This window comes from Chiloscyllium plagiosum, unplaced genomic scaffold (assembly GCF_037043375.1).
Source record: "Chiloscyllium plagiosum isolate Xiang-an unplaced genomic scaffold, Cpla_swu_hap1 HiC_scaffold_43, whole genome shotgun sequence".
NCBI classification, from domain to species: domain Eukaryota; kingdom Metazoa; phylum Chordata; class Chondrichthyes; order Orectolobiformes; family Hemiscylliidae; genus Chiloscyllium; species Chiloscyllium plagiosum.
The window spans coordinates 3,440,342-3,464,532 of NW_028270181.1; the positions used below are offsets into that span (position 1 = coordinate 3,440,342).

Sequence of the window (24,191 nt, forward strand, 5' to 3'; positions counted from 1 at the left end):
GTGAGAAACAAAGTTAAGATACACAAAACAGGCATTGCATACTAATGGGTCCTAATTCACTTGAACTTCTTTTCTCAACTACTTTACATTTTTGTTTTTGTGTTGTCTAAAAATGCCAAATCCATTTCCATAATCAACCCCTTGGTTACTATTGTACCATCTCCGTTTGGGGGTCCATGTTTCTTCTTTGCTGGAAGAGACTTGAGATTTATTTTTCTATATTTGGTGCAATCTGTTGGTCATTCGAGATGATAGATTATAGCTCAAAGTGCAAAAGCCACTTCTAATTTTCAAAGAAAGCAATGTTTTCAAGTTTTTGACTTATACTAATATTAATTCTTGCATTTTGGAGTCCAGAACTAGAGGGCATAGATTTAGGGAGAGAGGGGAAAGATATAAAAGGGACCTACGGGGCAACTTTTTCACACAGAGGGTGGTACGTGTATGGAAATGAGCTGCCGGGGAAGTGGTGGAGGCTGGTACAATTGCAACAGTTAAGAGGCATCTGGATGGGAATAGGAAGGGTTTGGAGGGATATGGGCCAGATGCTGGCGGGTGGGACTAGAAAGGGTTGGGATATCTGGTTGGCATGGATGAATTGGACTGAAGGGTCTGTTTCCATGCTGTACATCTCTATGACTCTGAAATTTGAAAACGCTGACGGACCAAATATTATGAAGCAAGGACTTTTTATTGCACTGGCATCAGTGTATTGTAAATATGAAGGGAAATCTAAGTTTAAACCTGGAGGACAATATTTATGTGGTATTACATCTGTATATATTGCACAGATAAACAAGAAAGCACTGGAAATTAAGGGCACAACGCTTATCTATCACATGCATGAAGGTTGGGACATTAAAGAGCCTAAATAGCAATCTTGTATAAGGGAAAGACCTCTGGTATCTGTTCAGAATGCCATCTTTTCAGCATCATGTTCAGCGTTGGGTTGCTGATTACAACAAAGAACCAAATCAAGACGTCTGAAATACTTCGCATCTTTGGGAATGTATAATTTTCTCTCAATCCTAGGTAGTGGGTAAACATCTTTGAGTTTTTATGCTGAATGCCCAGTAATTCACACAGATCCTCAGTTTTTCATCCTTCTCCGTCAAGAGGACTGTGGAAGATGAGTATTGACCTGATGAATCTTTGATTACATCTCACTCCAAAGGCGTTTGTAGGATTTCTCAGATTTTCTCCCAGTGATGGTGTGGGATCTGACGGTAAGGCTGCTTTACTGAACGGTCAAGTTTTTAGTCATAATCCTGTGATTTACCAGGCCACAATATCCATATCATCATCATTCCTGAAAATTGATTTGTTCTTGGGAATGCAGAACCATAGGGATGAATGCCTACTAACTATTCAATATGATTGTCAAGACTTGAGTGGGCGCAATTTAAAATTCAGCAAAGGAGGACAAAGGGATTGCTTGATAATGGGGAAATAGAATACAGAAGTAGTCTCATGGGAAGCGTAAAAACAGACTGTCAAAGTTTATAGAGGTATGTGAAGAGAAAAAAATTGATAGAGACAAATGTAGCTCTCTTGCAGTTAGAAACAGTGGAACTTATAATGGGGAACAAAGAAATGGCTGACCTGCTAAATACGTTCCTTGGGTCCTGTGTTCACAAAGAGGATGCAGATAACTAACACAAATTTGTTGCAGAACACAGGATTTAGTGAGCGGGAGGATCTGAAGGAAACCTGTATTAGTAGGGAACTGATGTTGGCTAGATTGATGGGATTGAAGCCAGAAAAATCCCCAGGCTCTGATAATGTACATCACAAAGAATCTGATGCATTGGTGGTGATCTACCAAGATTGTTTAGACTCTGGAACAGTTCCCACAGATTGGAATATAACTATAGATCAGTCAGCCTGACACCAGGGAAAATTGCTGGAGTCAATTATAAAAGATTTAATAGCTGAGCATTTGGAAAACAGTGGTATGGTTGGACAGAGTCAGCATTGATTTAAGAAAGGGAAATCCTGTTTGACATATCTAAGGGAATCCTTGGATGTAGCTAGTGAAGTTAATGAGGATGAGCGAGTAGATATGGTTTATTTGGGCTTTGGAAGGCTTTCAACAAAGCCCCACATATCCCACATAAGAGAGTAGCATGTAAAGTTAAAACGCGTGTATTGGGGGTAGTGTATTGAACTAGAATATTGGTTGACAAAAAGGAAACACAGTGTTAGAATAATTAGGTCATTTCCCAAATGGCAGGGAGAGACTAGCGTTGTGCCAAAGGGATCAATGCTCAGATCTCAGCTATTCATAATACATATTAATTATTTAGATGAGGGAACTGGATGTAATATCTCCAAGTCTGCAGGACACAAAGCTGGGTGGGAGAATGAGCTATGAGAAAGGTGCAGACTTGCTTCAGTGTGATTTGGACCAGCTGAGTGGGCAAATGCATAGCACGTGCAGCATGATGTGGATAAACATGAGGTTATCCAGTTGCGAGCAAAAGCAGACAGGTGATGATTATCTGAATGTCCTCTCTTAATTTATAATCAATGTGCCACAAGACCTTTTACATCAGTCACTGATGATGAGTATGTAGATGCAGCAAGCAGTAAAGACAAACAGTATGCTGGCCTTCATGGTGAGAGGATTTAAGTACAAGAGGAGGGATATCTTGCTGCGATTATACATGGCCTTGGTGAGACCAAACCTCCAATATCGTGTGCTATTTTGGGATCCTTATCTGATTCTTGCGGCAGAGGTGTGCATCAAAGATTTACCAGACTGATTCTTGGGATGGTAAGACTGAAGTATGAAAAGTGGTTACATTGGTTAGGATTATGTTTGCTGAAGTTGAGAAGAATGAGGGGGATCACATAGAAACCCATAAAATTCTAGCAGGACGAGACAGGCTAGATACAGGATACATGTTCCCGATGATGAGGGAGTCCAAAAACAGAGGTCACAGTCTAAGGAAACGGAGTGAATCTTTTTGGACTGAGATTAGAAGAAATTTATTCATCCAGAGAGTGGTGAGCCTATGGAATTTACTACCATAGAAAGCAGTTGAGGTCAAAACGTTGTAAGATTTGAAGCATGATTTGAAAATACCACTTGAGGCTAAAGGGAACAAAAGATAATGGGAAGAGGAGGAACAGGCATTTGAGTAGATGATGAATTATGATCATAATTAATGGCAGAGCAGGCTTGAAGGGCTGATGGCTTACTCCTCCTATTTTCTGTGTCTTTGTATCATGAATGATCATACACTTCAATGCCTTTTTCCTCACATTATCCCCAAATCCCTTTGTTTTTAATGCTTAGAAACGTGTCCATTCCTACTGTCAACAAACTCAATAATTGAGTTTCCGTAGCCCTGCAGACAAGAGAATTCCAAACATTCACAACCCTCTGAATAATAAAACAAAAACCTTCTAGTGAGAGTAGAAATTAGCTCTTCATTTGGCTCTCCTCCAACTCGCCAAAATGTTCATCTCTGAAGTGATAGTGGACATGTCATCTCCAATTTGTTCGTTGTCCATGACAGCAGAATGTTCAAGAATGTTGTGGGCATTCTTGGTTGGACATAAGCATCTTTGTTGAAATGAGCCATCTGACTGAGTACCCTCCCCATTTTACGCCATAGTGATGTGAGCAGCTCCCAGAACTAGAAAAATGGGAGCTCTGTCACATGTCACAGATGATACTTCATTGGAGACTGATGTTAATCAGTTCATGCTGGCATGAACATTTGAGAACAGTGATTGATTGGGCAGTTAAAAGAACTGCCTGATTTCCTGCTCCTTCAAAGGTTCCATATACGTTGTTAGACCCTGAGTGCAGAGAATCGACGTTTCGGGCATAAGCCCTTCTCCAGGATTCCTGAAGAAGGACTTATGCCCGAAACGTCGATTCTCCTGTTCCCTGGATGCTGCCTGACCTGCTGCGCTTTTCCAGCAACACATTTTCAGCTCTGATCTCCAGCATCTGCAGACCTCACTTTCTCCCTTGAGTGCAGAGAGCAGTGTCAAAGACTTTTGAGCTCCACCAGCTGACCCTGTGATATGCAGCTCATTGCAGTCACCACACATGCTTTCCATTGACACCCAGATATTTCATAACATGTTTGCCCCCAAAACCATGTGTAATCTCAAATTTCTTACATTTGCTGAAGTATCAATCGGAACATGAGACTCCAGAAACACCAGAGTGTGATGAACAGCATGTCAGAACAACTCAATATAACCGTAATAGAGGATGTCTGTCTTCTACGAAGCAGAATGAGGAAAGAGCTATCACTCTGCTCTCACTACTCAGCAAAATGCTCAGGAAATAAGTGTTGAGTCATAGTTGACACTGCTCCTATGTCAATTCGGCATGACCCTTCTACCTGGCCAAATTTCACCTTCATTATAGAGCAAATCTCTGTTGTGCTGCACAAGACTCAGCCTCTTCCCTGGTGAAACCTTCCCTCCTGCCTGGCTGTCAGTGGATGCTCAACTAGTTCAAGGTTTGCTGAGAAGAGGTGGAAGCTCCATGCTTGACAGCAGTGGTAGCTGAACACTGTCGCATTTGAAGTCAAGCCCTGTCAAAATATCAACACGTCTTTGGAGCATCCCTTCAGTGTGATTGGCTGTGAGGCTGACTGTGGAGATCAGACAGCAAGGACTGGATCGGCACATGTTGTGCAACAATCTACTCTGCCGGCTTGAGGTCTAAATCCCCATTTGCACAAAGTCACCCTCCTAATGGTCTCTTTTGTGGTCTTGTGATTTTGAGAGAGTGTGCCTTTGAGAGAGTTATTCTTGGCTGTTTCTGTTGCAGAGAGATGTTGCCACAGTGCTGCCAGAGTGTTTGCTTCAGAAGCTGTGGATAAATAGCTTTGAGCTCCCAGAGTGTTTTTTTTATTAGACTAAAGAAGCATGAGTAGGTGGAATCAGGCTCACACAGACCCAGGGTTTTAGCTTTGCTTTCACTTGGGGATTGGAGTTGGCTGTTGAAGTTGACAGACACAGCTCTTTCGTAGTGCTGCAGCAAAAAGCTTGAGTTCTCTCTCTGCTGCTCCATTGTCTCTTTCAGTGTTCCTTTCTCCTGATGTGGAAGGCAGATAACAATGCGTGAGGAAAATCTGTTTTGCTGAATTTGCCAAGGGTGTGTTTATGGGATGCTGCTATATTGGAATAGTTGATACTAGTAGTTAAATAATGAGAAGACTAATTTTGGATGATAACATCTGCCAAAGGATAGTTGCTCTTGACACTGAATGGAAACTTAGAGTGTATCTGCAAGAATAATGAAGCCTTTTTAAAAAATTACACATAGTATGCTTTTAGTGATACATTTTAGTTGTCCCACCCTTCGTATTTTTTCGCATTGCTTCCATCAGAGCTTGTCTGCAGAATGACTTGAGCACTGTGTGCTATAAATGGTCTCTCATTAATTAGTTGTGGTACAAGTTGTGTCGCAGAAATTTTAATTTTAAATTTGACAAGTGACAGAAGCTGCACTATGGTATGGTAACCTTGGTTGTTATTGATTTCACGCCTGTGGCGTTGTGTCCCAGTTAATCTGAGATCACTAGTTATAATAGCTTTTATAATCAGTTGATACATGGCAACAGAAGTGACTGTCAATTCTTTTCCAAGTTTGTGTAAACTAATGTTACATCATTTATTTAACTGATGTGATTTTGTTTTATTATTGGTCAGCAGAGATTATTATTCCTGAATATGTTGATCCTGTAAGGAGATTTTATTCCTTTAATTTTATTCATGTGTTTGTGTCTATATTCATAACAGGTGCTCACCAATTAGAGGATAAATGCATTGGTCAATAAACTGATTTGCCTCTACCAGGACACTGTGCAGAATGTTGTCAGGTTGGCTCAGTGACTGCACTCCTTCCTCAATCTCTCACTTGTCAATGATGGCATGGGGGGACACATATATTCAACAATAGAAGGATATATAACTGACTCCATTCTGTCCTCATCTGACACTGAAACTTTCAAGACGGAATCAAAGTAAATTGAGTGAAACATGAGGTATCTTGGCAGGGTATATGTGCTGAGGATGTTTCCTCTTGTGAGAGAATCTAGAACGAGGGGTCATTATTTAAAAATCATGATCACCTGTTTAAAAAAGATGACGCGAACAAACCTCTGAAGGTTGAGAGCCTTTGGAATTCTCTTGCTGAAAAGTTGGTGGAAACAGAATCCTTGAATATTTTAAAGGGTTTTTTTCATCTACGGGGTGGTGGGTATATGAAACCCACTACGTGAAAGGGTGATAGAGGCAGGAACCCTGACAACATTAAAAAGTATTTAGGTGAGAAGCAGTGTAACATACAAGGTTTCAGGCCAAGTGTTGGAAAATGGCACACAGTAGATGGGTGCTTGATGATTAGTGCAGACATGATAGGTTAAAGGGCCTTTTTTTTGTGCTGTAAAGCTCTTATGACTGTGCTTAACAGCAGTCTGATCAGGATCTGTAAATTGTGACATCTTATGGGCGTAGTTTATCAGCATATTTTTCTTGATGCTAATTGAGCCATGCACTTCCAAGATTTACTGGGTTTTCTGGTGTTTTCTCTCTGTTTTGATAAAATTGGAAGCAGACTGCCATTGTGATGGCCACTGATTTCTAAACTCTGCTTTCTAGCTCACCAATTTAATCTCTCAAACTTGATATACAACTTGTCCCACCATTTATCTCTCGCATTTTTTTGTCACTGCTCATTTGGCAGACTAAATAAATTGAGAACACTGACCATGGTGCAAAGAAGAGTTACAGTGGACTCAAACTGTGAAATGTAATTCTGTCTCCACAGATCATACCAAAACTGCCAAACTTTCTTTCTGTCAGGGTAATGAGAATGGTGACTTCTCCTGGAGGCTGTGCATGTCTGAGGAAGGGACTACTTTCTTGGACTACTTCCAGAGAGAGCACCGCATTAGCTGTTTATCAAAAGAGTAACAAGTAAATTAGGTTGTGATTGGAGGGGATTGTTGTCTCAGAGGCAGCAGCCTGAGGAATGTCAACACATCAGTATAATGATCTTGTGTGAGACCACCACCTTTGTGCTGTGGTCTCAGACCAGATTGCCAAATGTATGTTATGATCATGGACAAAATCACCAAATTATTTTATGATCTAGTTCGAGACTAGTAATCCTTATTTTTAAAATAGGCAGAAGGTGAGATCCAGGAGACTCAGTAAGAGAATAAAGCCACAAAATTCCACAGTTTTGACCTAACCTTGTACTTAGCAAGGTAAAACAGGCCACAATAAATGTACAACTTATTTCTGCAACCCAGAATTAACATGGTACTGATGGATAACATACTGTGATCAAACACCCACAAAACACAAAGTGGCAAATGCAATCAAGACAGATCTCACTGATGTCTCAGTAACTTCCTGAAACATTAAAGAAATGTTGAGTCATCAAATCTCACTAAACTTCACAAGGAATTACTGTTCTCCACTTTTGCTGATCTGACCGTGAAACTCAATCTTGAGCCCTTCAATCATGGCCTGCCTCAACAACTGCTTCTGTTCTAGCTGATCGCCTTCTTTTTGTGATTCCACAATTCCCCTAGATTTGAAACAGAATTCCAGAAATGAGATGAATGACATTACTGTGAAGGCCGCATTTTTGATGGGGATCTTTCATAAATCTAGAATCAATAGGAATCAGAGATAACTCTCTGCCAATTGAAGATGATTCGCGCACAAAGACCGATGTTGGAGTTCAGTCATCTCAGCTTCAGCCTGTCTGTCTGCAGGAGTTGTTCAGAATATTGTCCTTGGCCCAACACCTTCAGCTCCTTCATCAATAATAAGTTTAAGAGGTATTTAGATAGATACATGAGCAGGCAGGGAATTGAGGGACGTAGACGATGTGCATGCAGATGGGATTAGGTTAGAATGGCATCGTAGTCAGCACAGACTTGATAGGCCAAAGGGCCTGTTCCTGTGTCCTGCTGTTCTGTGTTCTATGTTTGACCTTCCCTCATCACATTGTCAAAATGTTTGCTGCTGATTGCATAATTTCCAACTCCTCTTGTGATTCCTCTGAAATAGTCCATGTCGAAAAGCAACAAAATATCCAGGACAGGATTGACAAATGCCAAGTAACATTCATGCCATGCAAGTGTCAGACAATGGCCATTTCCAATGACACAATCTAACTGTCGGACTAGATGTTCAATGGCACTACCATTGCCAAAGTTTCCGATGCTACCATGATGGAGGGGTTACCATTGATCAGAAGCTGAACTGGACCAGCCATACAAATGCTGTGGTTGCAAGGAGAGGCCAGAGGCTACGAATCCTGCAGCGAGTAACTCCTGACTCCCTAAAGCCTGTCAACTATCTTTAAGGTACAAGTCAGGAGTGTGGTGGAATATATCTCACTTCCCTGGATGAGTGCAACCCCCCACAATGTTTGAAGTTGACAATGTCCATCCTGGACAATGTCGCCTGCTTGATTGATAACATATCCAAATTCACTGTATCCAGCACTGACCCTCAGAGCACACTGCCGTTAATATCCCGAAGCTGCACTACAGGAACAGCACCTTCCACAACCACAATTGCTACCATCTAAAGGGACAAGGGCATCAGATATGTGGGGAGTCCATAACTTGCAAATTCCCCTCCAAGCCACGCACCATCCTAACCTGACATATTGCAGTTTGTTCGGTGTTCTTGGGATTTACTCATTGTATCCTCCCCACAGACCTTGAAAAGTTGAATTGCCTTCCCTGCAATGCAACTAAAAGTCAGCTATTCTAACATGGAGTCTACTCTTTGTCTTGAAATGCTTACTGACCTTCAGTTTCTGCCTCTATTTTTTGAACTCCTCTCCAATGACACCTGAACTGTGATGTGGAGGTGCTAGTGTTGGACTGGGTTGGACAAAGTCACAAATCTCATGACAGCAGGTTACCGTCCAACAGGTTTATTTGAGCTTTTAGAGCAATGCTCCTTCATCAAGCAAAGTGGATGGAAGCGCACAGGCACAGAATATATAGGCAGAGAGATAATGGCAAGGTAATTTCAGGTAAATAAGAGTGTTAACAGGTAAGTATAAATAGAACATAGAACAATATCGCGCAGAACAGCCCCTTCGGCCCTCGATATTGCACCGACCTGTGAGCTAATCTAAGCCCATTCCCCTACACTATCCCATCATCATCCATCTGCTTATCCAAAGACTTTTTAAATACCCCTAATGTGGCTGAGTTCACTACATTGGCAGGCAGGGCATTCCATGCCCTTGCCACTCTCTGAGTAAAGAACCTGCCTCTGACATCTCTTAAATCTATCACCATTCAATTTGCAGCTTTGTCCCCTCGTACAAGCCGACGTCATTATCCCAGGAAATCGACTCTCACTGTCCATCCTATATAATCCTCTGATCATCTTGTATGTCTCTATTAAATTCCCTCAGCCGCTTTCTCTCCAATGAGAACAGACCCAGGTCCCTCAGCCTTTCCTCATAAGACCTTTGCTCCAGAGCAGGCAACGTCCTGGTAAATCTCCTCTTACCTTTTTCTAATGCTTCCACATCCTTCTGGAGCGACCAGAACTGTACACAATATTCCAAGTGAGGCTGCACTAGCGTTCTGTACAGTTGCAGCTTGACATCATGGCTTAGGAACTCAATCCCTCTACCAGTAAAACCTAACACATTGTATGCCTTCTTAACAGCACTATCAACCTGGGTGGCAGCTTTCACGGATCTGTGTACATGGATACCAAGATCTCTCTGCACATCCACACTACCAAGAATCTTTCCATTGACCCAGTATTCTGCCTTCCTGTTATTCTTCCCAAAGTGCATCACCTCACATTTATCTGCATTGAACTCCTTTTGCCACCCCTCAGCCCAATTTTGCAGTTTATCCAAGTCCCCCTGTAAGCTGCAACATTCTTCCACACTGTCCACCACACCACCTACTTTAGTGTCATCTGCAAACTTACTAACCCATCCACCTATGCCTGCATCCGTGTCATTTATAAAAATGACAAACAGCAGTGGTCCCAAAACAGATCCTTCTGGCACACCGGACTCCAGGCTGTATATTTTCCATCAATCATCCCTCGCTGCTGCCTTGTAGAAAGCCAATTTCTAATCCAAACTGCTAAATCACCCTCCATCCCATGCCACTGCACTTTCTCCAAAAGCCTACCATCTGGAACCTTATCAGAGGCTTCACTGAAGTCCATGTACACCACGTCAACTGCCCTACCCATATGCTTGCTCAGCTTCTCAAAAAAACTCAATGAGGTTTACAAAGTTAAAAATCACACAACACCAGGTTATAGTCCAACAGGTTTAATTGAAAGCACTAGCTTTCGGAGTGCCACTCCTTCATCAGGTGGTTGTGGTTGTACACCCCAGTCCAACACTGGCATCTCCAAATCAGAGGTTTGTGAGACATGATCTGCCCTTGACGAAAACCATGTTGACTATCTCCAATTAAATTGTTTCTTGCTAGATGCTTATAAATTCTATTTCATATAATCCTTTCCAAAACTTTTCCTACAACAGACGTAAGACTCACTGGTCTGTAATTATCTGGGTCATCTCTGCTGCCCTTCTTGAACAAAGCCATAACATTTGCAATCCTCCAATCCTGTGGTACTAAACCTGTAGACAATGATGACTCAAAGATCAAGGCCAAAGGCTCTGCCATCTTCTCCCTAGCTTCCCAGAGAATCCTCTGATAAATCCCATCCAGCCCAGGGGACTTTTCTACTTTCACACCTTCTCAAATTGATAACACATTCTCTGTACTAACCTCAATCCTTCCTAGTCTAATAGCTCGTATCTCAGTCTTCCCCTCTGCAATATTCTCCTTTTTTTGAGTGAAAATAGATGAGAAATATTCATTTATCATCTCTCTGATCTCCACAGGCTCCACACACAACTTTCCACTTCTGTCTTTGATGGGCCCTATTCCTACCCAGTCATCCTTTTATTCCTCACATACCTATAGAAAGCTTTCACGGCCTCCTTTATTCAACCTGCTAAAGACTGCTCATGTCCCCTACTTGGTCGTCTTAACTCTCTCTTTAAATCCTTCCTAGCTAATCTGTAACTCTCTCTCCATTGCCTCATCTGAACCATCTAGTCTCAATATCACAAGCCTCCCTCTTCCACTTAACAAGAGATACAATTTCTTCAGTAAACCTGAAGTTCCCTTACCTTATCACTTTCTCCCTGCCTGACAGGGACATACCTATCAAGGACATGCAACATCACTTCCTTAAACCAGGTCCACACTTTGATTATCCCTATCCCCTGCATTTTGCTACCCCATTCTATGCTTCCTAAGTCTTGCCTAATCACATTACAATTGCTCCCCCCCCTCACTGTCTTTTACTCTTGCCTTGTGGTATGTACCTATCCCTTTCCATCACTAAATGTAACCAAATTATGGTACTCTGTCCAAAGTGCTCACTTACCACTAAATCAAACACCTGGCCTGGTTCATTACCAAACACCAGATCCAGTGTGGCTTCCGCTCTTGTCGGCCCTTCGACACTGTGTCAGGAAACCCTCCTGTACACTTTGGACAAAAGCTGATCCATCCAACGTATTAGATTTATAGTGTTTCCAGTCAATGTGGGGAAGCTAAAGTCCCCCATAATAACCACCCTGGTTCCTTTCACTCCTACCCTATCCTCTCCTCCACCTCCCTGGAATTTTGTGGAGCCCTATGAAAAAAAAGAACTCCCAGCAGTGTGACGTCTCCTCTCCTGTTTCTAACCTCAGCCATTATCACCTCAGGAGACCAGTCCTCGTCAAAAGTTCCTTCAGCTACCATTACACTGTCCTTGACTAACGAAGCCACACATCCTCTTTTTACCACCTTAATGAAAGATCTAAACCCTGGAACCTGCTACATCCATTCCTGACCCTGCCCTATCCATGTCTCCGAAATGGCCACAATATCGAAGTCCCATACCTATCCATGTTTCAAACTCACCTACACACTTCAAACCAGCTTGCTGTCTGCCAGCACAGTCCTGTGACTGAAAGCCTGTCCCTGTCCTCCCTACTCCTATCCTCCTGTGCACTGGAACTACACCACTGGTTCCCATCCCTCTGCTGAGTTAGTTTAAACCCACCCGAATAGCACAAGCAAATTTCCCACCCAGGATATTAGTATCCCTCTGGTTCAAGTGAAGATCGTTCTGTTGGAGAGGTGCCACCTTCTCCAGAATGAGCCCTAATTATCCATGTACCTGAAACCCTCCTTCCTGCATTATTCCTGCAGCCACGTGTTCAGCTGATATCTCTCCCTGTTCCTCGCCTTGCTATCACATGGCATGGATAACAAACCAGAGATAACAACTATATTTGTTCTAGCTCTCAGCTTCCACCCTAGCTCCCTGAAATCCTGCCTTACATCCCTGTCCTTCTTTCTACTTGTGTCATTGGTACTTACTTGAACCACGACTTGTGAGCACATAGGTAAATAGTGTGAGTGGCGTGCTGACAGGCTGATCGCTTTTGCAGGTGATCAAAAGTGTCAAACGGTGTGAGTAAAGTGTCAACAGCTGAATAACAAATAAAGGGATGGCCTATGAACACATTAATGTAGAGAGATAGTCATAGAGATGTACAACATGGAAACGGACCCTTCTACAAATAATCAAAAATAAGATGATGCCTGAGTGCTTCTCTCCACCTGACAAAGGAGTAGTGCTCTGAAAGCGTGTGATTTCAAATAATCCTGTTGGATTATAGCCTGGTGTCGTGTGACTTCTGAGTTTGAAAATGTAACTGTGGGCCCTACCATGTTGCTGGACAGAGCTTAATATTGAGACCTATCAACTCTTGGAATTGCTTGTAACACAGATGTTACCAGTCGTAGATTATTGGCTTGCTCAGTACAAAAGAAACATGTTTAACCAGACAGTAATAAGTCTTTGGGGATTTGTAATTATAAATAATGAAAAATCCTCATGAACGTACTTATTCTGCGTCTGTAGAACTAATCAACAATTTAGACTGTTATTACAGACTTAGGACCTGCCAGCAATACTGCTGCAGTGGTTGGTTGCATGTGTTTAATGCGCCATTAGAGGTACAGTATAAACTGAACTATGATTTGGAAACTGAAAACATTACTGGTACATTGAGCGTCAAAATTGTTAAACAGAAGGCATTTCGAACCTCCATTCAAGTTTTAATGGAAATATATCCTTTTTTGAGCTTATTATTCCAGCAATTTTAAAAATGGTGAAAGAGGCAGGATCCAGTAAGGGCTACTTTTACCAGTGGTTAATCCAGTTTAGGTTTGGACCAATTTCATGCACTTCAGCATAGGGCTCTATGCACCCATTTAATAGCTGTGTTTGTTCTGAACAAGAGTACTCATGTTGTTTTAGTAATTGAAGACATTCAAAATGCATCTCAAGCTGAAGCTGTGAAATGCTACTTTTAATTCAAAATTTTTGACTACGCATACTTGAATTTACTGAATTAAGCTTTCACTGATTCAGAGGTGTTTTAATTTAGTTATAAACAAATATTGACAGAAACTGATGCATTACAGTGGGGGGGGGGGGGGGGAGAATGAGGTAATTTTGGTAACTACTTCAGCTGTGCCATGTTTGTGCTACAGGAGGTTAAGCAATGGTAATAAGATTATTGTCTTATATTGTGAATTTGAAATGATATAGGACTTAATTCCTCTAAAAGAATTGACCTGATTATTTATTTGGATAATGTTACCAAGTCTTTGTTGATTGTTGGGCCAAAGTGTGCAGAGTCAATACAGTGCAAATTTCATGTTTTTGACAATATGCTCAAACTTAATACTCTTGATAAATATTTCAAAACACAGATGGAATGTATAACTTGTTTGCAAGTTCTTTCATTGGAGACCAAATTCTTGTCGTGTTGATTTGCTTTTGGCTCTTGTCAGTCTGATTGCAGGGAGAATAACCAAATGTGCAAGTGCGTATATTAATTTTGGTTTTTCCTCTAGCATTTAAATGGTGGATTAGATTTTTTTAATGTCATGAAGTTTCAAATTTTTAAAAATAAAAATTGCAATACAGTAGCTAGAGTTAGTGATCGCTAGAGTTCAAGGTCTGTATGTTCCTGTATGGGTGAAGAGCAAGGTTGGCAGGAGGAGGGAACCTAGATGATGAGATATTGAGGCCTTGATAAGAAAACGACGAGGAGGCATGGCGCAGGTACAGGCAGCTGGGACCAAGAGAATCCCTGGAGATATACAGGGAATACAGGAGTTTACTGAAGAAGGAAATCAGGAGGGTGAAAATGGGGCACACGATTGCTTTGGCTAAGAAGAATAGGGTGAATCCAAAGAGATTCTTTAAGTATATTAAAGGAAACAGAATAACTAGAGAGAAAATAGCACCCCTCAAAGACCAAAGTGGACATGTATGTGTGGAACCACAGGAGGTGGGCAAGGTCTTCAATGAGTATTTTTCCTTTGTGTTTACCTTGGAGAAAGACATGAGGACTTGGAACTTGGGGAAGTTAGTGGTGATATCTTGGGGACAGTCCATATCACAGTAGAGGAGGTGTTAGACGTATTAGAATGCATGAAGGTGCATAAATCTCCTGGTCCTGACCAGATATATCCAAGAGAGAATGAGGACTGTAGATGCTGGAGAGTCAGAGTTGAAAAGTGTGGCGCTGAGAAAGCACAGCGGGTCAGGCAGCTTCTGAGGAGCAGGAGAGTCGATGTTTCAGGTACAAGCCCTTCATCAGCAATGTGGAGGGGGAAGGGGACTGAGAGATAAATTAGAGGGTGAGGTTGGGGGGGGGGGGAGGGGGAGGCCAGAGGTAGATGCAGATGAGGGGTAATTATGATAGGTAGGTGGGAAGGAGGTGGCCAGGAGTTGGAGGGTTGGATCCGGGATGAGGTAAGGTAAGGGGAAATTTGGAAACTAGTGAAATCGATGTTGATGCTATGTGATTCAAGGGTCCCAAGATGGAAGATGAAGCGTTCTTCCTCCAGTTCTCGGGTGACTTTGATTTGGCAGTGGAGGAGGCCCAAGACTTGCATGTCCTTGGGGAGTGAGAGGGGGAGTTGAAGTAGTCGGCCAAAGAATAGTGGGGTTGTTTGGTGCGTGTGTCCCAGAGATGTTGCCTGAAAGGTTTTGCAGACTGGTATTCTATCTCCCTGATGTCAAGACCTCTCCTCCCATGGAGGTTAGGCTTACCAGTTTTTCTTTGTAGCCCTTTTTGAATGAGGGCAAAACATTCGCCACCTGAGTTAGATTATGATTTTAAACTTTTGTTTTTTTTGTGGTGGATGCAGCTAAGTATATTAGTCCAAGAAAATATGTTTCACATGATGTAATTGAACTCGAAGGTTTGAGTATGCAACCATCTTAGAGTCAAAATGAAAAACTCAAACTGAATGAGTTGCAGTTCTGAAGGTTATATTTATTGGCTAGAGTTATCACAACTGATGGTGAGCACTTTGGAGACAGCGATCACAATTCTGTCAGGTTTATTTTAGTGATGGAAAGGGATAGGTGTACTCCACCGAGCAAGAGTTTCAGCTGGGGGAAGGGAAATTACGATGCAAGTAGGAAAGATTTAGGAAGCGTAGAATGGGGAAGGAAACTGCAGGGGATGAGCACATTAAAAATGTGGAGCTTATTCAAGGAAAAGCTCCTGTGTGTCCTAGATAAGTATGTACCTATCAGGTAGGGAGGAAAATATAGAACGCATGAGCCGTGGTTTACTAAGGAAGTGGAATCCCTGGTCAAGAAGAAGAAGGCTTATGTTAGGACAAAATGTGAAAACTCAGTTAGGGCGCTTGAGGGTTACAAGGAAGTCAGGAAAGACCTAAAAAGAGAGCTCAGAAGAGCCAGGAGGGGTCAAGAGAAGTTGTTGGCGGATAGGATCAGGGTTAACCCTAAGGCTTTCCATAGGTATGTCAGGAATAAAAGAATGACGAGAGTTAAATTAAGGCCAATCAAGGATAATAGTCGGAAGTTGTGTGTAGTGTCAGAGGAGATAGGGGAAGCACTAAATAAATATTTTTCGACAGTGTTCACTATAGAAAATGAAGATGTTGGTGAGGAAGATACAGAGATACTTGCATCTCGACTAGAAGAGATTGAGGTTCACAAGGAAGAGGTATTAGAAATACTGCAGAGTGTGAAAATAGAGAAGTCCCCTGGGCCGTATGGGATTTATCCTTGGATTTTCTGGGAAGCAAGGGAAGAGATTGCCGAGCCTTTGGCATTGATCTTCAAATCATCATTGTCTACAGGAATAGTGCCTGAGGGCTGGAGGATAGCAAATGTTCCCTTGTTCAAAAAGGGTAGTCGAGACAACCCTGGTAATTACAGACCAGTGAGTCTCACTTCAGTTGTTGGTAAAGTGTTGGAAAAGGTTATAAGAGATAGGATTTATAACCATCTAGAAAAGAATAATCTGATCAGGGACAGTCAGCACAGTTTTGTGAAGGGTAGGTCGTGCCTAACGAACCTTATTGAGTTTTTTGACAAAGTGACCAAACAGGTAGATGAGAGGAAACCAGTTGATGTGGTATACATGGATTTCAGCAAGGCGTTCGATAAGGTTCCCCACAGTAGGCTATTATACAAAATGCGGAGGAATGGGATTGTGGGAGACATAGCAGTTTGGATCAGTAATTGGCTTGCTGAAAGAAAACAGAGGGTTGTAGTTGATGGAACATGTTCATCTTGGTGTCCAGTTACTAACGGCGTACTGCAAGGGTCAGTGTTGGGTTCACTGCTGTTCGTCATTTTTATAAATGACCTGGATGAGGGCTTAGAAGGGTGGGTAAGTAAATTTGCTGACGACACTAAGGTCGGTGGAGTTGTGGATAGTGACGAAGGATGTAGTAGGTTGCAGAGAGAGAAAGATAAGCAGCAGAGCTGTGCTGAGAGGTGGCAAATGGAGTTTAATGTGGACAAGTGTGAGGTGATACACTTTGGCCGGAGTAATTGGAATGCAAAGTACTGGGCTAATGGTAGGATTCTTGGGAGTGCAGATGAGCAGAGAGATCTCGGTGTCCATGTACACAGATCCCTGAAAGTTGCCACCCAGATTGACAGGGTTGTTAAGAAGGCATACAGTATTTTGGCCTTTATTAATAGAGGGATTGAGTGCCGGAACCAGGAGGTTATGCTGCAGCTGTACAAAGCTCTGGTACGGCCACACTTGGAGTATTTTGTACAGTCCTGGTCACTGCATTATAAGAAGGATGTGGAAGCTTTGGAAAGGGTGCAGAGGAGATTTACTAGGATGTTGCCTGGTATGGAAGGAATGTCTTACGAAGAAAAGCTGAGGGCCTTGAGGCTGTTCTCGTTAGAGAGAAGAAGGTTGAGAGGTGACTTAATAGAGACATACAAGATAATCAGAGGGTTAGATAGGGTGGACAGGGAGAGCCTTTTTCCAAGTATGGGGACGACAAACACGAGGGGACACAACTTTAAAGCGAAGGGCGATAAGTATAAGACAGATGTCAGAGGTAGTTTCTTTACTCCGAGAGTAGTAAGGGTATGGAATGCTTTGCCTGCATCGGTAGTAGATTCGCCAAGTTTAAGTGCATTGAAGTCGTCATTGGACAGGCAAATGGACGTACACGGAATCATGTCAGTGGGTTGCGCTTCAGATTAGTATGACAGGGCGGCGCAACATCGAGGGCCGAAGGGCCTGTACTGCGCTGTAATGTTCTATGTCCTATGATTTTCAGGATCTGGTCTACTTGACACACATGTCATCTTATAGGCCCTGAAATTTCCACTGGTTTAATCAAAATTTCCAAGCCTGTGTCAACTAGTTAAGCTTTGACGAATTGTTTACTGGGAATAGAATACACTTTGTTGTCTTCATGCCTCATAAATGATTCTGCTGATATTGACAGCAAATACCTGGATATAAGATGCAGCCTGGAGAAGGTAACCACTCCACAAGCATTCCACATGTACAAATCCATGACTGTCGACAAAGACACTCACCATTGGAAACTTTCAAGCCATCAACATTATCATGTTCATGTCAGCTGCTGCCTACAAATAAATAACCAAAATATCCATTTCAGCTGTTATTTTGCTTATCCAACATTGTGACACTTAACTGGCAATCCTCCCCCACCCCAGACTTGTACCTTGACATCCAGTTACCAGTTTGAACTGATGTCTCTGTATCTCGAGATTTTCTCGTAAACTTATTCGGAGATGCTGTTTCACACGTCTGGAGCAGGTGGGACTTGAACCCAGGCTCCTTGGCTCAGAGGTATGAAATCTCCCTCTATTTACTCCCTCAACTGGATTGTTTCAGATGTTTTAAACTGAAATTGGGCGCCTGGCCTAAACTTAGAAGAGCAAGTTGCTGTTTAAACATGAGAAGTGTTAAGTGTGCAGTGCAGTGCAGCAGAGAAACTCAGCAGTTGATAGGTTTGGACTGGTCTAATTAATATGCTTCTGTTTGGATTCAGGGGTGGATATGATGTAAGCATGAGCTACTGTCGTTGTACCCTCTATTCACTTCACTGTCAGTTGAGACATAGGTATGCTAACACGTATAATCAAGACACAATACTTTTTGGCTGTATTAGCAACAGGCCATTGGCAGTTCCCTTGAGTGTGTTTTTGTTACATGAAGCTGATTCCTATAACTATCACTGCTATTGGTGATTCACAAAGACTGAGAATTTTTTCTTTCCGTTAACTAGTGTGTGGTGCCCATGTGAAGGCTGAAAATGTGCACATTCTTTCTTCCTCAATAAAGGGAAGGTATCATCTTGCTAGATATTGTTGCCATCGTCCCAAAGGACCATAGGGCTGTTCTCATTCGAAAAAGGTGACTACAGATGAGTTTATCCTCAGGGTTACTACACCTCTAATAAGGAGCTGGGTTTGAAAATTTCCACTAAACCAGTGGAAATTCCTGGTCCTACTCCTATAAAGTGTCAAGTACAACAGGGAGACAGTGAGTCAAGTACAACAGATCTACTAGAATTGAACAAAGAACATTTACAGCCCAGGAAACAGGCCCTTCGGCCCTCCAGGCCTGAGCCGATCCAAATCCGCTGTCTAAGCCTGTCACCTAATTCCTAAGCATCTGTATCCCTCTGCTCCCCACCTACTCGTGCATCTGTCCAGACGCATCTTAAATGAATCTACTGTGCCTACCTCTACTGTCTCAGCTGGCAATGTATTCCACACACACTCCACCCTCTGTGTAAAGTACTTGCTGCGTATTTCCCTCTTCAACTTTTCATCTCTCACCTTGAAAGCATGACCTCACGTTATTGAATCCTTCACCCTGGGAAAAAGCCTATCTCTATATTGATTATGATAATTCCAGCCAATAAACATAATCACAACACAAACAGAAATTGCTGGAGAAACTCTGGTCTGGCAGCATCTGCAGAGAGAAAGCAGAGTTCATGTTTGGTTGCAATGACCTTGCTTCAGAACAGGTGCTGCCATACCTGAGTTTGTCCAGCAATTTCTAATTTTGTTTCATATCTTAAGCATCTTTGTTTTTACAGTCCTGAAGAATTGCAGTTCGTGCAGTTTGAAGTTCATATCATAACTGTGGGACAGTTGTATCCAAACCCTCGAGTACACTTATCATGTAAAATATGCTTAGTTGGTGTAATAGATATTTTCTGATTAGCATGTTCAGATATGTTCGTAGGCACTGATGGACAGGTGGGTCTTGAACCCAGGTCTTCTGGCTCAGAGGTAGGGACACTGCCACTCTGCCACAAGAGCCCATTTAGTGGGTCTAATATGCTTAGTTGATATAATTGTACGTTCACAAAAACATCTGAATTGAAAATGGCAACCCAACAATTAATTTTATATTGAAAAATTGACTTAGCAATCTGCTTAAATTACATCTTTAAAAGTCATTGGGACCATACTGGACTGCAGTTAAAGCCACTTCAAATCAGTGAAGAGTAAATGAAACAGCAGAGATGATCGACACAAAAAATTAATTTCACAGAACTTCAACTTTTTTCTGAGAACTTTTGGAAAAAAAGCTAAATTAACATGTACTGTTTTCTCCTTAAAGGCATTAAGACCCTTTTTGTGATCAAGAATAAATTTCACAAGAAGAATTCCATAAGCAAACTGACTTCAGAATTTTGTTCTGTGAGCTATGCCTGTGAACCAAAATTATATTCTGTGACAAGAAACAGTTGGGAAAATGTCAATACCTTTTCTGTTGTATTGCACGCTAAAACATGCTTGATTTTCACATCCATCCATCATTGGAAACAGTATGAGAAATGTTACAGCAGTGAATTTGTAATTTTACATTTTCTTCATTTATTCACTTTAAGGAATGTAGACTGTACTGACCAGGCCAGCTTTTACTCTTCAGCCCCAATTGCTCTCGAAGTTGCTCGTGAATCATCATCTTGAACTGATTTGGTCCATATGGCACAGGCAGTCCCACAGTGTTGTTCAGACAGAAGATCCAGACTTTTGATCTAATGACAGTGAAGAAATTACAATTATAGTTCAAAGTCAGGATGATATGTGGCATGCTGAAAATGTGTTGCTGGAAAAGCACAGCAGGTCAGGCAGCATCCAAGGAACAGGAGAATCGACGTTTCGGGCATAAGCCCTTCTTCAGGAATCAGGATTCCTGAAGAAGGGCTTATGCCCGAAACGTCGATTCTCCTGTTCCTTGGATGCTGCCTGACCTGCTGCGCTTTTCCAGCAACACATTTTCAACTCTGATCTCCAGCATCTGCAGCCCTCACTTTCTCTCGATGATATGTGGCATGAATATTCATTTGCAGGCAATGTGTTCTCATACATCCATTGCCTTTATCCGTCTAGTTGGTAGAATCCTTGGCTTTGGAAGGTGCTGTCAAAGGAAGTTGTTGAATTGCACAATGCACCTTGCAAATGGTATACTTTGCTGTTACTGTGCTTCAGTGATGGATGCAGTGCTAAATTTAGTGGGCTACTTTGCCATTGATAGTGTTGGAGCTGCACACATCCAGGTAAGTTGGGAGGATTCCATCACATTCCTGATTTGTGCCTTGTTGGTGGTAGACAGGCTTTGGGAAGTTGAGGAGGTGAGTTACTCACTGCAGAATTTCCATCCTCTGCTTTGCTGCTGTGGCCTGATTATTTATATGGCTTTACCATTCCACTTCTGGTCAATGATAACCCTTGGGATGTTGTTAATGGTGGATTCAGCAATGGTAATAGCATTGGTTGTTAAGGGGTGACACTTAGATTCTCTTGTTGGAAATAGTTATTGTCAAACATTTTTATGGCACAAATGTTACTTGCCATTTATCTACCCAGACCTGAGTGTTGTCCAGATCTTGCTACATATGAACACAAGCTGTTTCCAATTGAGCAAAGTTGCAAATAGTACTGAGCCTGGTACAATCATCAATGAATATTCCCATTTCCAACATTATGATAGAGGGAATGTCTCGAATGAAGCGGCTGAGGGGTGAGTAGGTTTATGGTGAGAGGGGTAAGATTTAAAAGGGATCTAAGGGGCAACTTTGTCATACAGAGGGCGATGCTTGTATGGAATGAGCTGCCATTGGAAGTGGTGGAGGCTAGTACGATTATAAAATTTACAAGGCATCTGAATAGGAAGGGGTTAGAGGGTTGTGGACCAAGGTCTGGCAAATGGGATTAAACCGAAGGGTCTGTTTTTGTGCTGTACATCTCTATGACTGAATAACTAAATGGACCTAGGAGGAATTAGGGGCTTTGTGGCACAGTAGTAGTGTTCCTTCCTCTGGGCCAGGAGGCTTCTGTTCAGTTCCCACCTGCCCCATACAAATCTGAACAGGTTGATTAGAAATATCTATCCTGAGAAGCTCCTGTACTGCTTCTTGTGACAGAGATGATTGATTTCAAATTATGACAACCATCTTTCTGCTCGGTATGACTCCAAAAAATGGGAGAGTTTTCCCCAATTCTCATTCAATTCAAGTTTGTTGGGGCTCTTTGATGCCACACTGTCAAATACTGCCCTAATGTCAAGGGCAATCACTTTCACATTCAGGGGTTCAGTATGAGACTTCCAGTGTTCGTCTTCTGAGACAAATGCGGTGGTTCCTGTGAACTCTATTTCTCTATGATCACTTGTTGTTACATGACAATGTATTCATGTAGAAATTACTGAGCCATGTGTGATTATTGTGCTCAATTTAAAAAGCTTAATGGAACGTTTGACTATCAGTTTAGTGTCTCCTTTCTCTTGTATACAAAAATCAAAAGAGAAAAATTTCTTTTGTTCCTTGTTCCTGTCACAATTGAACATAAAATGAACAGTTGACAAAATCCTGGGATTAATGTGGTTGAATTTTCTTGCTGTATATTTGGTGAAATCAGGCACTATCATAACGACTCTATAAACTATATTCTCAACCTAAGTTCTGCCTGATAGCACCCTGCCTTAGGCCACGTGCTGAGCTTCTCACCTTTTGTAGTCAGCGTTCAGAAAGTTCTTAATCTTAGACTATTTAGAGATGATCATGGCTAAGATTTTTATTGAAATATCACAAAAAGGAGAAGCTTTGTTTTCAACGAGAGGATATTTATGGAAAAGTTTGTGGAGAGCTTTAATAAGCTCTCTGTTCTCCATTTCCTAGAAATGCACAAACCTAGAATAGTTCTTCTGCTACAGGTGAATTTCAGTACTGTAGATTGATCTGTTTCTGCAAGATGCAGAGTCATGTATTTCTGAGACATCAGTTATTGGTGTTGTGCTATATCTTGGTAATATTGCTGTTGTGCTGTATCTTGGTAACAAAATGGCTATGTTTTCAACCTTTAACTCCTCACCATAATGGACTTTAAAATAATCCAAGAAAATTGGTATCATTCAAGTTATTGCCATTGGTTTCATTCAGTTACAGATTTGTACACAAACTTCCCCACAAGTTGGAATAAGGTAAATGTTTGGATGTTTGTTGATAGATAAATGTGTACTTATACTGTCGTGCTTTACTAGTGTACTGTAGACTGTCCCTGGACTCTGCATTGAAATCTCTGACCTGAATCCGTGTCATTCTAATTCAGAGGCTTCAGTGCTATCCAGTGATGATTCAGTTCTCTGAAAGCTTTATTGAAAACAAGTATCTTTAAGCTCTATTTATGGATCATCATTGAAAGTAGCATTATTGCTGGTTGGGAGATTGAGGGATTGCAGTAGATGGATATACGATTGGTGGTGGTCTGGAGCTAGCATTGGCATATGATGTTCATGTTGCAGATAAGATCATAGACTGTTTAGCATTAACTGAGACCTCATAAGTGGAAAGTTACAAAGTTCCTTTTTTAATTCATTTGCAGGATGCGGGCCTCACTGGCTGGCTAGCATTTATTGCGTGTCTCTAGTTGCCCTTAAGAAGGTGGTGGTGAGCTATATCCTTAAGAATAATGTAAAGTCTGCTATACAGACTTTGAGATTTGCTGAACTTGAGATATTACTTTACTACTTTAACCTATCTGGGTGGAAATTTTATTTAAAGTAATTAAACCTTTCACTGCAGCATTGCCATTCTTTTTGTCCCCAACATCCTCATAGTAAAGAGGCAAAGTAGTCATCTTTGACAAAGTTCCTATGTCCGCTTATGTTGCTGGAATTGGAGGGTTTGTGTTATAGGTAGAGGCTGGATAGGCTGAGCCTTTTTTCCGGAACGTCTGAGGCTGAGGGAGTGACCTTATAGACCCCATGAGGGGCAAATGTAGGGTGAATAGCCAAGGTCTTTTTCCCAGGGTAGGGGAGTCCAAAACCTGAGGGCTTAGTTTAAGGTAAGAGGAGAAATATTTAAAAGGGACGCAGAGGGTGGTGTGTGTAAGGATAAACTGCCAACGGAGGTGGTGGAGATGGGTACAATTACAACACTTAACAGCATCTGGATGTGTACAAGCATAGGGAGGGTATGGAGGGATATGGGCCAAATGCTGCCAAATCTTACAGAATCCATCTAGGACGTCTGGTCAGCACAGACAAGTTGTCCTAAAGTGGTTGTTTCCATACTGTATAACTCTATGACTGGACTTGGGCTATTTTCCCTGGAGCATCAGAGATTGAGAGGTGACCTTATGGAGATTTATAAAATCATGAGAGGCATCGATAGGGTAAATAGATAAGGTCTTTTCCCCAGGTCAGGGAGTCCAAAACTAGAGGGTATAGGTTTAGGGTGAGAGGGGAAAGATTTAGTAGGGAC

At 41.9% G+C, this 24,191-nt stretch overlaps 1 protein-coding gene across 3 annotated transcripts in view; it reads left to right on the forward strand.

The window, feature by feature from the left end:
• The window catches only part of LOC122541943 (ubiquitin carboxyl-terminal hydrolase 54), a 135,640-nt gene that overhangs the window by 58,066 nt on the left and 53,383 nt on the right, over positions 1 to 24,191 (forward strand). The gene's annotated exons all lie outside the window — the stretch shown is intronic.